Genomic DNA, 15,503 nt, shown 5'->3' with positions numbered 1-15,503 from the left:
CCATGAAGCTTTTCCCTCACCAACTTAACCTATATCTTATACTTTCTGACCATTTGATGTCAGAGCTAGTGGGAAAAAGGAAATTGAGCTAGCAAGTGTAGACTATTCTTGCAATCTATTAGTGGAAAAAGGAAGGGTATTAGGTGAAATGGGACCTTTGGGTCAATAGAGGGTTTCTAATTTAGATATGTCTTTATTTGTGGACAGGAGAGGCTGTCCACAAAGATATTTATAGGTAAAGGTGAAGAAATCTGCAGAGAAGGGAGAGAAGTAAAGGTAAAGGAACAGGAGTGGTTGTAAACAGACTAGTAGCTTACCAAAACTGTCAGTAATATTCGAGATGAAGTTGCAAATGAATATGTTTATAGAGAACGAACTGTTTATAAATAGCTTTTAAAAACCCCAAAAGCCTTCTGTAAGGAACCAGCTGCCAGAACAGACCCCTCTGGGCCCATTTACAATAGTAGCTCTTGCATCTGCTCAGATCTATCAGGCATTCATTCATCAAAGGCTAAAGAATTGCTATGAGTAAGGCACAGAACAGGGCAAGGGTTTTGTGGCTTAATTAAATGTATTGACCTGACAGTCATGAAGGAGAGAACATTTCTTTGAGAATAAGTATGTTTGAATATAATTTTGGTGATAGATTACAGGGTTCCAAGTGTTGTGGATTCTAGCAGAGCCGCTACAGTGCTTGGTTCCTAGTAGGTGTTCAGTAAGTGTTTGTGACATAATTCGTTTATTGAGCACCTCCTATCAATCAAGCACTGTGCTAGGTTCTGGGACCACACAGATAAGATAGACAAGGTCCTACTTTTCGAGGTGCTCATGTTTAGTGATGGTATAATAGGTGATATGTTTCATGGCAGAGGTACAAACAAGGATGGAAAGAAACTTACCCCTGTAACAGAACTAGATTATAGTGTGTCGAGGGGTGAGGATGAGAGGGGAAAGTGAAGGCAGTGAATGTAGACTGTTCTTTCAAGAAGCTTGGTTAGAAGAGAAGGAAAGAGAGGACAGAAAATAGAGAGGGGCAGGAACTGTTTCTTAAACCATGAGAGGTCTGAACATACTGTTGTGCAGAGGAGAAAGAACCATCAGAGGGAAGGGGTGAAGATTCATAAGTAAGAGTAGAGGTTAATGGGAAGATATTTCTGAGGGAATAGAAAGAGATGGGAGAGAAAGCTGGCTGGGAATCCTTAGAAATTTTGTTGTATAGCATTGAGCTCTTCCTGAACAGAAGACCGTGAATTTTCATGTGGTACCAGGTCAGAATGTGGTGAGTTAAGAATATGGAAAAGATAGTAGTTGAAATAATGGATTATAGAGCCCAGGCCAATCAAGAAAGAAAATTAGGCTGGAGGAGACTGATAAATTGGGAGGAAAAAAGGAGATCAAAAAATAGTAGTAGGAAGAATGATGAAGTAAAAGCCCTTAAATGGGAAAAAAATTAGCCAGAGAGTTGGATATGTGAAAATATAAGGTATTAGAAGTGGAGCCAAAATGAGTGATGAAAAGATCCTGGATGTGGCTGCAGGGTAAGTGTCTGGAGTTGAGCCAAGAAAGTAGTGCTCTATGGTTTATCTTCCTGGATGTTAAAGTCCCTCCATAATGGCACAAAGACTTACATCAGAAGCCAAAAATTCAATTTATGTTTGTGACAAACCAGGAAGTAGGCAGATGCCAGTGATGAGATTCACTGGTGGGAGAAACTTAATATCTCAACTGTCATTTACCTACCCTTTCAGACAGAGGTAAGTGAGAGAAAAGTTGCTGGGTATCTTATGAGCTTAGCTTCAACTCCTCAAAGGGCTTCTAATGTAATGGGATAGCAGACTCAGGCTGCAGAGAATGTTTGACCTGTGAGTGTGGAGTCCAGCCTGTTCCAGTAGCACCAGCTTCATAAAGGCTTAGCTAGTGGGTAAGGCAGTACAATGTCTGTGGCTAGCCAGTAACATGCAGCTCCTCAGAAGCAATGAGGGGTGTAGGGAATAGGAGAAACTGAATCACACAAAGGAGATGGAAACAATATGTTCTAGGCTGAGTAATTCCCCAGAAAGTGTGGTGAGCTGCCGGTCTGTCCATGCATTTCCATGAGCTTTGTAAAAACAGCAGTGAGTAATACACATGAAACAGTTTATCTCATTGATGCTTTGAGAGGAATGTTAGGCAGTGAGGCTGTTTTCCTTTTGTCCAGGAGACTTTTTGAGGTATGACTTTGTTTACAAATTGGCTCTACAGTTTAGATACTTGTGGGGGAGGTATCCCAGAGGAAGTGTAGTAGTAATAGGTAGCAACCCCCCATTTTGGAGGTACATGTGAGGAAAACCTAGAAAAATAGGAAATATGTTCAAGAGCCCCAGGCTGTCCTCTTTCAGGAACAATAGTAACCAACAACAATAAAAATGGTAATGATAGCAGCTAACACTTATATAGCACTTACTCTATGCCAGTCACTGTTTTAAATGGTTTATGCATACTAATTTCTTCAGTACTTACAATAATCCCATGAGGTAGGTACTAATAGTCCCATTTTCCTAAGGGAACTACACATTGTTTTCTCAGGATTTATTCTTATTTATCCTTGCTTGTCACTGTACCCCTATTGTGGTAGCTTGGGTTCTGGGTATGTATTGAGGTAGAGACTGTTACCTGTCTGAATCTTTGGGGATTGTTTTGGGCACATGGTTTAGACCATGCTGTGGGAATCATGTGTTGCTCTGAAGCAAACTTGACAGAAGCCTTCTCAGAGCTTTTTAAAACATCCAAAAATTATATGTATGTGTGTGTATATATATATGCTTATATATTATATTATTGTATATAATTAGATATATATGCTTGTGAATATATAGATTACCCCTGGGAGATAACATAAGAACTTTTAAATGTTTTCCTCTAGTGAGTTTAACTGTGCTTATTTATCATGGGCATGGATTGCCTTTTCAAAACTGGGAAAAAGTACAAATATAAACAAAAAACTCAAACAGATTGTAAAAGAGAATAACTTTCCAAATACTCCATTTCTACGTCTTTTCATTTTCCCCTAAATAATACTGTAACGGTACTATGCATATGACAGGGCTTAGCATAGGGGAAGGAAACAGCAGGTGAGGAGCTTGCTGCTGTGATTTTTGCCGTTTTTTCCCTCGGAGGGCTTATTGTATCCTATAACATTCTAAGTAGATTCATAACAAACCTCAAAGTATACATTCGCTATTTTATATTATGAAGAGAGTAAAATGTAACACTTGTCACCATTTCTACATATACCTTTATTTGAATGGGGGTTGTAACTTGGTCTAAGGTCTGGTGGGTGTTTGATTTGAGAGAAACATTCTATTTTGATTAGCCTGAGGGGCCTAAACTAAAGAAAATTTCATGTAGATGTCTGGTCATTCAAGAGAATTTTCTGAATCTATTTAACTCATAGCAAATTCTTTAAAAATATTAGACTTCAACACACTCTTGCCCCATATAGTGGCCTAGTGTCCCTTTATTTTAATGGAAATGTGTCCTTTCATTTTTCTCAGTGCCATCTTATCTCTTCCCTTCAAGGTCATATAACAGGTCCCCCCAAAATGAAAAACTTCCTGGTTTAACTCTCCTATACAGCCCAGAATCTCTCTCTTCTCAGTCCAATTCCCCACCATCATTTCTAATTATTGAGGGACTGCTTATTATAGTTAAGTTTCAGGACGAATTAAAAGATCTTTAAGGTCACATCCTGCTTTAAAAGTCTTTGGTTCACTTGAAGCAAGTATTTAACATACCAAAGAGCAACCTTTCCTCTTGGCCCTCCTTCTATACCTTCCTTAGGATTTTTAAAAATTTTATTTTATTTTTATTAGAGTATAGTTTATTTACAGAGTTGTTTAAATTTCTGCTGTACAGCATGGTGACACAGTCATATATATATTCTTTTTCTCATGCTATCTTCCATCATGACATATCCCAAGAAATTGGATATAGTTCCTTGTGTTTTACAGTAGAACCTCATTGCTTATCCATTCTAAATGTAATAGTTTGCATCTACCCACACCAAAATCCCCATCTATCCCACTTCCTCCCCCTCCCCCTGGCAACCACAAGTCTGTTCTCTATGTCCATGTGTCTTTATCTAACTTCCTTAGCATTTATGGTATCAGAGATTGAATGTACTTCTTCTCCCAGGGGCAGCTCAGGAAATTCACATTGCTTAAACCAAAGAAATGGATTGTACTGTTAATAGTGAAATATGTGGTCCTATAGAGGCTGATGTTTGGGTGAAGGCCCTCACATCCATTTACCGGATTTTCCTCCCCACTGTAGGTAAAGGAAAGGACCAACAAAACAGAACTTTCATCATTCTTGTAGAGCTTCTCTTGATATCCCCCCTTCCAACATCCCGATATTACACTTGCCCTTTGAGTTTACCTCCCAGAGTCAACTTGCTCAGATTGGTCACTATGTAGATTACAGCCAACACATGGGCCATTAAAGCGACTGTGTTCTTTTTTTATTACTCAAATGAATTTATCACATCTGCAGTTGTATAATGATCATAACAATCTGATTTCACAGGATTTCCATCCCACAGTCCAAGCACATCCCTCCACCCCCCACACTGTCTCCTCCAGAGACCATAAATTTTTCAATGTCTGTGAGTTAGCATCTGTTCTGCAAAGAAGTTCAGTCTGTTCTTTTTTCAGATTCCACATGTCAGTGAAAGCATTTGATGTTGGTGTCTCATTGTATGGCTGACTTCACTTAGCATGATAATTTCTAGGTCCATCCATGTTGCTAAAAATGCCAAAATTTCATTCTTTTTAATGGCTGAGTAATATTCCATTGTGTATATGTACCACTTCTTCTTGATCCACTCCTCTATCGATGGACATTTAGGTTGTTTCCATGTCTTGGCCATTGCAAATAGTGCTGTAATGAACATCAGAGTACATGTGTCTTTGCGAGTCATGGTTTTCTCTGGATAGATGCCCAGGAGTGGGATAGATGGGCCAAATGGGAGTTCTATATTTAGTTTTCTGAGGCATCTCCATACTGCTTTCCATAGTGGTTGCACCAATTTACAATCCCACCAACAGTGGAATAGGGTTCTTTCTCTCCACACCCTCTCCAGCACTTTTTGTTTGTAGACTTTTGGATGATGGCCATTCTGGCTGGTATAAGGTGTACCTCAGAGTGGTTTTGATTTGCATCTCTCTAATGATGAGTGATGTTGAACATCTTTTCATGTGTTTCTTGGCCATCTGTATGTCTTCTTTGGAGAACTGTCTGTTTAGATCTTCTGCCCATTTTTTGATAGGCTTGTTTGTTTTTTTGGTATGGAGCTGCAGAAGGTGTTTATAAATTTTGGAGATGAATCCCTTGTCAGTCGATTCGCTTGCAAAGATTTTCTCCCATTCTGTGGGTTGTCTTTTTGTGTTGTTTAGGGTTTCCTTTGCTGTGCAGAAACTTTGAAGTTTGATTAGATCCCATTTGTTTATTTTTGTTTTTATTGTCAATACTTTGATAGGTGGATCTGAGAAGATGTTGCTGTCATTTATGTCAGAGAGTGTTTGGCCTATGTTTTCCTCTAAGAGTTTTATAGTGTCTGGTCTTATATCTAGGTCTTTAATCCATTTGGAGTTTACTTTTGTGTATGGTGTTAGGGAGTGTTCTAATGTCATTCTTTTCCATGTGGCTGTCCAGTTTTCTCAGCACCACTTATTGAAGGGGCTGTCTTTTCTCCATTGTATATTCTTGCCTCTTTTGTCATAGATTAGTTGGGAGTAGGTGCGTGGGTTGAATTCTGGGATTTCTATCCTGTTCCACTGATCCATCTTTCTGTCTTTGTGCCAGTACCATATGGTTTTGATGATTGTTGCTTTGTTGTATAGTCTGAAGTCAGGGATGATGATTCATCAAGCTCTACTTTTCTTTTTCAAGATATCTTTGGCTCTTCTGGGTCTTTTGTGCTTCCAAAGAAATTTTAAAATATTTTGTTTGAGTTCTGTGAAAAATGTCCCTAGTAATTTAATAGGGATTGCAGTGAATCTGTATATTGCCTTAGGTAGTATAGTCATTTTGATAATGTTAACTCTTCCAATCCATGAGCATGGTATATCTTTCCACCTATTTGTGTCATCTTTGATTTCTTTCATCAGTGTCTTATAGTTTTCAGAGTAGAAGTCTTTTGTCTCTTTAGGTAGGTTTACTCCTAGCTATTTTATTCTTTTGGATGTGATGGTAAATGGGATTGCTTCCCTAATTTCTCTTTCTGATATTTCATTGTTAGTGTATAGAAATGCCATTGATTTCTGTGTATTAATTTTGTATCCTGTGACTTTGCCAAATTCATGGATGAGCTCTAACAGCTTTCTGGTAGAGTCTTTAGGATTCTCTAGGTATACTATGATGTCATCTGCAAATAGGGATAGTTTTACGTCTTCCTTTCCCATTTGGATTCCTTTTATTTCTTCTACTTCTCTGATTGCTGTGGCTAGGACTTCCGGAACTATGTTGAATAGTAGTGGCAAGAGCAGGCATACTTGTCTTGTTCCTGATCTCAGCGGGATTCTTTCAGCTTTTCATCATTGAGAATGATGTTCGCTGTGTGTTTGTCATATATGGCCTTTATGATGTTGGGGTAGGTTCCTGTTATGCCCACTTTCTGAAGGGTTTTTACCAGAAATGGGTGTTAGATTTTGTCAAAGGCTCTTTCCGCATCTATTCAGAGGATCATATGGATTTTATTCTTCAGTTTGTTAATGTGGTGTATCACAGTGATGGATTTGCAGATATTGAAGAAACCTTGCATCCGTGGGATAAATCCCACTTGATCATGAGGTACAATCCTCTAAGGTATTGTTGGATTCAATTTGCTAGTATTTTGTTGAGGATTTTTGCTTCGATGTTCATCAGTGAAATTGGCCTGTAGTTTTCTTTTTTGGTGGTATCTTTGTCTGCTTTTGGTATCAGGGTGATGGTGGCCTCATAGAGTGAGTTTGGGAGTATTGCTTCCACTGCAGTTCTTTGAAATAGTTTCAGAAGGAGAGGTGTTAGCTCTTCTCTAAATGTTCGATAGGATTCGCCTGTGAAGCCATCTGGTCCTGGACTTTTGTTTGTTGGGAGTTTTTTAATCACAGTTCCAATTTCGGTTCTTGTGATGGGTCCATTCATCTTTTCTATTTCATCTTGGTTTAGTCTTGGAAGATTGTACTTTTCTAAGAATGTGTCCATTTCCTCTAGGTTTTCCGTTTTATTGGCATATAGTTGCATATAGTAGTCTCTTGTGATCCTTTGTATTTCTGTGATGTCCGTTGTAACTTTTCCTTTTTCATTTTTAATTTTATTGATTTGAGTTTTCTCTCTTTTTTGCTTGAGAAGTCTGGCTAGGGGTTTATCAATTTTGTTGATCATTTCAAAGAACCAGCTTTTCATTTCATTGATCTTTTCTATGGTTTTCTTCATTTCTATTTCACTGATTTCTGCTCTGCTCTTTATGATTTCTTTCCTTCTACTAACTTTAGGTCTTGTCTGTTCTTCTCTCTCGAGCTGCTTTAGATGTAAAGTTAGCCTGTTTATTTGAGCTTTTTCTTGTTTCCTGAGGTGGGCTTGTATTGCTATAAACTTTCCTCTTAGAACGGCTTTTGCTGCATCCCATAGGTTTTGGAGGGTTGTATCTTCGTTGTCATTTGCTTCTAGGTATTTTTTAATGTCCTCTTTGATTTCTTCAGTGATCCATTGGTTGTTTAGTAGCATGTTGTTTCATCTCCACTTGTTTGTGTTTTTTGCAAGTTTTTTCTTTTTGTTGACTTCCAGTTGTATAGCGTTGTGGTCGGAAAAGATGCTTGATATGATTTCAATTTTCTTAATGTTACCAAGGTTGGACTTGTAGCCCAGGATGTGATCAATCTTAGAGAATGTTCCATGTGCACTTGAGAAGAATGTGTATTCTGTTGCTTTTGGATGGAATGTCCTGTAAATATCTATTAAGTCCATCAGGTTTAATGCATCATTCAGGACCTGTGTTTCCTTATTGATTTTCTGTCTGGTTGATATGTCTATTTCTGTAAGTGGGGTGTTAAAGTCCCCCACTATGATTATGTTATTGTTGATTTCTCCTTTTAAGGTTGTTAGCAGTTGCCTTATATATTGTGGTGAACCTGTGTTGGGTGCATAGATATTTAAAATTGTTATATCTTCTTCTTGAATTGATCCTTTGATCATTATGTAATGTCCTTCTTTGTCCCTCAAAATATTCTTCATTTTAAAGTCTATTTTGTCTGATATGAGTATTGCTACTCCAGCTTTCTTTTGATCCCCGCTTGCATGAAATATTTTCTTCCATCCTCTCACTTTCAATTTGCATGTGTCCCTAGACGTGAAGTGGGTCTCTTGAAGACAGCATATATATATATGGCTCTTGTTTTTGTATCCATTGAGCCAGTCTATGTCTTTTGGTTGGGGTGTTTAGTCCATTAAGATTTAAGGTAATTATTGATATGTATGTTCTTGTTTCCATTTTATGAATTGCTTTGGATTTGTTTTTGCTGCTCTTTTTTCTTTCCTTCTTCTCTTGTTCTTCTCTGCCTAGAGAAGTTCCTTTAGTGTTTGTTGTAAGGCTGGTTTAGTGTTGCGGAATTCTCTCAACTTTTGCTTATCTGAGAAGGTTTTGATTTCTCCTTCAAATCTGAATGAGAGCCTTGCTGAGTAACGTAATCTTGTTTGGAGGTTTTTTCCTTTCATCATGTTAAGTATATCATGCCACTCCCTTCTGGCCCACAGAGTTTCTGTTGAAAAATCTGCCGATAACCTTATTGGGGTTCCCTTGTATGTCACTTGTTTCTTTTCCCTAGCTGCTTTCAAGATTTTCTCTTTGTCTTTAATTTTGGTCAGTTTGATTAATATGTGTCTCTGGGTGTTCCTCCTTGGGTTTATTTTATGTGGTACTCGTTGTGCTTGCTGGATTTGAGTGAGTGGTGCCTTTCCCTTGTTAGGGAAGTTTTCGGCTATTATCTCTTGGAATATTTTTTCTGTCTCCTCTCTCTCTTCTCCTTCTGGCACCCCTATAACACAGATGTTGGTGTGTTTCGCATTGTCCCAGAGTTCTCTGAGACTCTCTTCATTTGTTTTCAATCTTTTTTCTCTTTTCTCTTCTGCATCCGTAATTTCTTCTAATCTGTCCTCCACCTCGCTTATTCGTTCTTCTGCCTCATGTATTCTGCTGCTAGCTGCTTCTAGTGAATTTTTTATTTCAGTTATTGTGTTTTGCATCTGTTCTTGTTTAAGTTTTATATCTTGTATATCTTTGCTCAGTGTTTCCTGTAAATTATCCATCTTTGCCTCCAGTTTATTTCCAATGTCTTGCATCCTCTTCAGCATCAATAGTCTGAAGTCTTTTTCCTGGAGGCTGAGAATCTCCTCCTCACTTAGCTGATTTTCTGGGTTTTTTCCTTTCTCCCTCATCTAAGTTATAGTTCTCTGTCTTTTCATTTTGATAGGTTTTTGGTGTGGTGACCTTCTTACAGATAATAGAGTTGTAGCCTCTCTTGCTTCTGATGTCTGCCCACCATCGCTGAAGTCACTATGGGGGCTTTCTGTAGGCTTCCTGATGGGAGGGGCTGATGCCTGCCCCCTGGTAGGTGGTGCTGATTTTAATCCCTCTGGTGGGTGGGGCTTAGTCTCTGGATGAGATTAGAGGCAGCTGTGTGCCTGAGGGTTCTTTAGGTAGCCTGTTTATTGATGGGTAGAGCTGTGATCCCACCTGGGTTGTTGTTTTCCCTGGGGCTTCTCAGTGATGATTGAAGGGTGGGGCCAGATTTTCCCAAAATGGCCACCTCCAGAGAAAGGCACTGCTGCTGAATATTCCCAAGAGCTTTGCTTTCAATATCCTTCCCTCACAAGAAGCCACGTTCATCCCTGTTTTCACAGGATATCCTCCAAGAACTGTAGTCAGGTTTCCCCTAGATTCCCATGGAGACTTTGCTGTGTCCTGGGACCCAGTGCACGTGAATGTCTGTGTGCGCCTTTTACGAATGGGGTCTCCGTTTCCCCCAGTCCCATGGAGCTCCTGCGCATAATCCCCACTGGCCTACAATGCCAGATGCTCAGGGGCTCTTTCTCCCCATGCCAGATCCCCACACTTGAGAGTTTGATGTGTGGCTCAGAACTCTCACTCCTGTAGGTGAGTCTCTGTGAACCAGTTAGTTTTCTTTCTATGGGGTTTCCCACCCAGGAGGTATGGGGTTGTTTATATTGTGAAATCGCCCCTCCTACCTCTTGATGTGGCCTCCTCTTTTTCTTCTGGTGTAGGGTATCTTTTTTAAGGTTTCTGGTCCATTTGAGTGAAGAGTGCTCAGTCTTTAGTTGTGAGTTTTGTTGTTTTTAGGAGAGAAGTTGAGCTCCAGTCCTTCTATTCCACCATCTTAATCCCATCTCCTCAAAGCCACTGTATTCTTTTTTTTTTTTTTATTATTTTCCCACTGTACAGCAAGGGGGTCAGGTCATCCTTAGATGTATATATTGCAGTTACAGTTTTTTCCCCCACCCTTTCTTCTGTTGCAACATGAGTATCTAGACATAGTTCTCAATGCTATTCAGCAGGATCTCCTTATAAATCTATTCTAGGTTGTGTCTGATAAGCCCAAGCTCCCGATCCCTCCCACTCCCTCCCCCTCCCATCAGGCAACCACAAGTCTCTTCTCCAAGTCCATGATTTTCTTTTCTGAGGAGATGGTCATTTGTGCTGGATATTAGATTCCAGTTATAAGTGATATCATATGGTATTTGTCTTTGTCTTTCTGGCTCATTTCACTCAGGATGAGATTCTCTAGTTCCATCCATGTTGCTGCAAATGGCATGATGTCATCCTTTTTTATGGCTGAGTAGTATTCCATTGTGTATATATACCACCTCTTCCGAATCCAATCATCTATCGATGGACATTTGGATTGTTTCCATGTCCTGGCTATTGTGAATAGGGCTGCAATGAACATGTGGGTGCATGTGTTTCTTTTAAGTAGAGCTTTGTCCGGATAGATGCCCAAGAGTGGGATTGCAGGGTCATATGGAAGTTCTATGTATAGGTTTCTAAGGTATCTCGAAACTGTTCTCCATAGTGGCTGTACCAGTTTACATTCCCACCAGCAGTGCAGGAGGGTTCCCTTTTCTCCACAGCCCCTCCAGCACTTGTTATTTGTGGATTTCTTAATGATGGCCATTCTGACTGGTGTGAGGTGGTATCTCATGGTAGTTTTGATTTGCATTTCTCTTATAATCAGCGATGTTGAGCATTTTTTCATGTGTTTGTTGGCCATCTGTATATCTTCTTTGGAGAAATGTCTATTCAGGTCTTTTGCCCATTTTTCCATTGATTGATTGGTTTTTTTGCTGTTGGGTTGTATAAGTTGCTTGTATATTCTAGAGATTAGGCCCTTGTCAGTTGCATCATTTGAAACTGTTTTCTCCCATTCTGTAAGTTGTCTTTTTGTTTTCTTTTGGGTTTCCTTTGCTGTGCAAAAGCTTTTCAGTTTGATGAGGTCCCATGGGTTTATTTTTGCTCTAATTTCTATTGCTTTGGGAGACTGACCTGAGAAGATATTCATGATGTTGATGTCAGAGAGTGTTTTGCCTATGTTTTCTTCTAGGAGTTTGAAGGTGTCCTGTCGTATATTTAAGTCTTTCAGCCATTTGGAGTTTCTTTTTGTGCATGGTGTGAGGGTGTGTTCTAGTTTCATTGCTTTGCATGTTACTGTCCAGGTTTCCCAGCAATGCTTGCTGAATAGACTTTCCTTTTCCCATTTTATGTTCTTACCTCCCTTGTCAAAGATTAATTGACCATAGCTGTCAGGGTTTATTTCCGGATTCTCTATTCTGTTCCATTGGTCTGTCTGTCTGTTTTGATACCAGTACCACACTGTTTTGATGACTGTGGCTTTGTAGTATTTCTTGAAGTCTGGGAGAGTGATGCCTCCTGCTTGGTTTTTGTTTCTCAGGATTGCTTTGGCGATTCTGGGTCTTTTGTGGTTCCATCTAAATGTTTGGATTGTTTGTTCTAGTTCTGTGAACAATGTCCTGGGTAATTTGATAGGGATTGCATTGAATCTGTAGATGGCTTTGGGTAGGATGGCCATTTTCACAATATTGATTTTTCCAATCCAGGAACATGGAATATCTTTCCATTTCTTTACATCTTCTTTGATTTCTTTGATTAAAGTTTTATAGTTCTCGGCATATAGGTCCTTTACCTCTTTGGTCAGGTGTATTCTGAGGTATTTGATTTTGTGAGGTACAATTTTAAAAGGTATCATTTTTTTGTATTCCTTTTCTAATGTTTCATTGCTGGTATACAGAAACGCAACTGACTTCTGAATGTTAATCTTATATCCTGCCACTTTGCTGAATTGATTAATCAGTTCAAGGAGTTTTGGGGTTGAGTCCTTAGGGTTTTCTAGGTATAGTATCATATCATCTGCATACAGTGACAGTTTGATCTCTTCTCTTCCTATATGGATGCCTTTTATTTCTTTTGTTTGTCTAATTGCTGTGGCTAAGACTTCCAAAACGATGTTGAAGAGCAGTGGTGAGAGTGGGCATCCCTGTCTTGTTCCAGATTTGAGTGAGAAGAAGGCTTTCAGTTTTTCCCCATTGAGGATTATATTTGCTGTGGGTTTATCATAAATGGCTTTGATTATATTCAGGAATGTTCCCTCTATACCCACTTTGGCGAGGGTCTTGATCATGAATGGATGTTGGACTTTGTCAAATGCTTTTTCTGCGTCTATTGAGATGATCATATGATTTTTGACTTTTTTTTTTTGTTAATGTGGTGTATGATGCTGATTGATTTGCATATGTTGAACCATCCTTGTGAACCTGGGATGAACCCAACCTGGTCATGGTGTATAATTTTTTGGGTATGTTGTTGGATTCGGTTGGCTAAGATTTTGTTGAGAATTTTTGCATCTATATTCATCAATGATATTGGGCGATAGTTTTCTTTTTTGGTGGTATCTCTGTCTGGTTTTGGAATGAGGGTGATGGTGGCCTCATAGAATGTCTTTGGGAGTATTCCTTCTTCTTCAACCTTTTGAAAGAGTTTCAGGAGGATGGGCACCAATTCCTCTTTATATGTTTGATAAAATTCACCTGTGAAGCCATCTGGTCCTGGACTTTTATTTGTAGGGAGTGATTTTATGACCTCTTCAATTTCATTTCTAGTGATGGGTCTGTTCAGTTGGCCTGTTTCTACTTGATTCAGTTTTGGCAAGCTGTAAGATTCTAGAAAATTGCCCATTTCTTCCAGATTGTCAAACTTGTTGCCATACAGTTGTTCATAGTATTCTCTTATGTTTTTTTTGTATTTCTGCTGTATCCGTTGTGATTTCTCCTTTTTCATTTATAATTTTGGTTATTTGGGTTCTTTCTCTCCTCTTTTTAGTGAGTCTGGCTAGGGGTTTGTCAATTTTGTTCACCTTTTCAAAGAACCAGCTCTTGGTTTTATTAATTTTCTCTATTGTTTTTTGAGTCTCTATTTTATTGATTTCTTCTTTGATCTTTATAATTTCCTTCCTTCTGCTGACTGTAGGACTTTCTTGTTCTTCTTTTGCTAATTCATTTAGGTGGAGGGTTAAGTTGTCCATTTGGGATCTTTCTTCTTTTTTGAGAAAGGCCTGGATTGCTATAAATTTCCCTCTGAGCACTGCTTTCGCAGCATCCCATAGATTTTGAGAGGTTGTGTCTTCATTATCATTTGTTTCAAGGTAGTTTTTAATTTCCTTCTTGATTTCCTCATTGACCCATTGGTTTTTTAGTAGCATGTTGTTTAGTCTCCATGGAGTAGGTTTTTTCTCTTTGCTTTTCCCATGGTTGATTTCTAATTTCATGGCATTGTGGTCAGAGAAGATACTTGAGATAATTTCTACGCTCCTAAATTTATTGAGATTCGCTTTGTGTCCCAATATGTGGTCGATTCTTGAGAATGTTCCATGAGCATTTGAGAAGAATGTGTATTCTGATTTTTTTGGATGTAGTGTCCTGAAGATATCAATTAAGTCTAACTTTTCTATTGTTTCCTTTAGGATCTCTGTTGCTTTATTGGTTTTCTGTCTAGAGGATGTGTCCATTGATGTGAGGGGGGTATTTAGGTCTCCTACTATGATTGTATTCTCATCAATATCTCCCTTTATGTCTGTTAATATTTGTTGTGTGTATCTGGGTGCTCCTGTATTTGGGGCATATATGTTTACAATAGTAACATCCTCTCCTTGGATGGATCCCTTAATCATTAAATAGTGTCCTTCTTTGTCTTTCTTTATGCCTTTTGTTTTAAAGTCTATTTTGTCTGATATGAGCGTTGCGACTCCTGCTTTTCTGTCATGTCTATTGGCGTGAAATATTTTTCCCCAGCCTTTCACTTTCAATCTATATGTATCTTTTGTCCTAAGGTGAGTTTCTTGTAGGCAGCATATTGAAGGTTTTTGCCTTTTTATCCACTCAGCCAGTCTGTGTCGTTTGATTGGGGCATTCAGTCCATTGACATTTAAGGTGATAATTGATAGATGATTATTTATTGCCATTTGAACCTTGTGTTCCAGTTGATTCTATGGTTCTCCTTTTTTTTTTTTTTGGTTGGATGGTCTCCTGTTATTATCTGCTTGAGTGGTTTTTTTTTTTCATTTTTTGCAAATGCAATATTTCATTTTGGCTTGTGATTGCCCTGTTATTTAAGTATGCTAACCCCTTCCCATAAATGTGTGTTTTAGCCTTATGGTCCTGTAAGTTCAAACACTTCATTACTATATTAAAATTAAGAAGAGAGACATACATATAAACAAAAAGGGTTATTACCTCCTGACATCCCTTGCCCACATTTTATGGTTTTGATGACTCTTTTTTATTTTTTTCTTTTTAATTTTATTTTGTTTGAAGCATGTTCATGATTAAATCTGTATGCTGGCTTATTTGAGTGACTGCTCTCTGATTGCAGTTTCCTCTTCTTCTTCTTCTTCTTTTTTTTCTTTTCTTTTTTCTTCCCTTTCCTTCCTTTCTTTTTGGTTTAGAGAAGCCCTTTCAATATTTCCTTGAACCTGGGTTTTGTGTTGCTGTATTCTTTAAGTTTTTGTTTGTTGGGAAAAATTTTTATTTCCCCTTCTATTTTAAATGATATTCTTGCTGGATAGAGTATTCTAGGTTGCATGTTGTTTCCTTTTAGCACTTTAAATATCTCTTGCCATTCCCTCCTGGCCTGGAGTGTTTCTGTAGAGAAATCAGCTGATATTCTTATGGGGGTTCCCTTGTAGGTAACATTCTGTTTCTCTCTTGCTGCCTTTAGGATCCTCTCTTTATCACTAACTTTTGCCATTTTTATTATGATGTGTCTTGGTGTGGGTCTGTTTGGGTTCAGTTTGTTTGGGGCCCTCTATGCTTCTTGTATCTTGAACCCAGTATCCTTTAGATTTGGGAAGCTTCCAGCAATAATTTCTTCAAATATATTTTCCATTCCCTTATCTTTTTCTACT

The 15,503-nt window shown here is 38.6% G+C and overlaps 1 non-coding gene across 1 annotated transcript; it reads left to right on the top strand.

The window, feature by feature from the left end:
• On the top strand, positions 690-783 carry MIR325 (microRNA 325). Its single transcript, NR_038499.1, has one exon. It is a non-coding gene; the product is annotated as a microRNA 325 (primary transcript).

The sequence above is a fragment of the Sus scrofa genome, chromosome X (assembly GCF_000003025.6).
Source record: "Sus scrofa isolate TJ Tabasco breed Duroc chromosome X, Sscrofa11.1, whole genome shotgun sequence".
NCBI classification, from domain to species: Eukaryota; Metazoa; Chordata; class Mammalia; order Artiodactyla; family Suidae; genus Sus; species Sus scrofa.
Note: the sequence above shows the minus strand (reverse complement) of the source record. Positions and strands in the feature narration are given on the sequence as shown.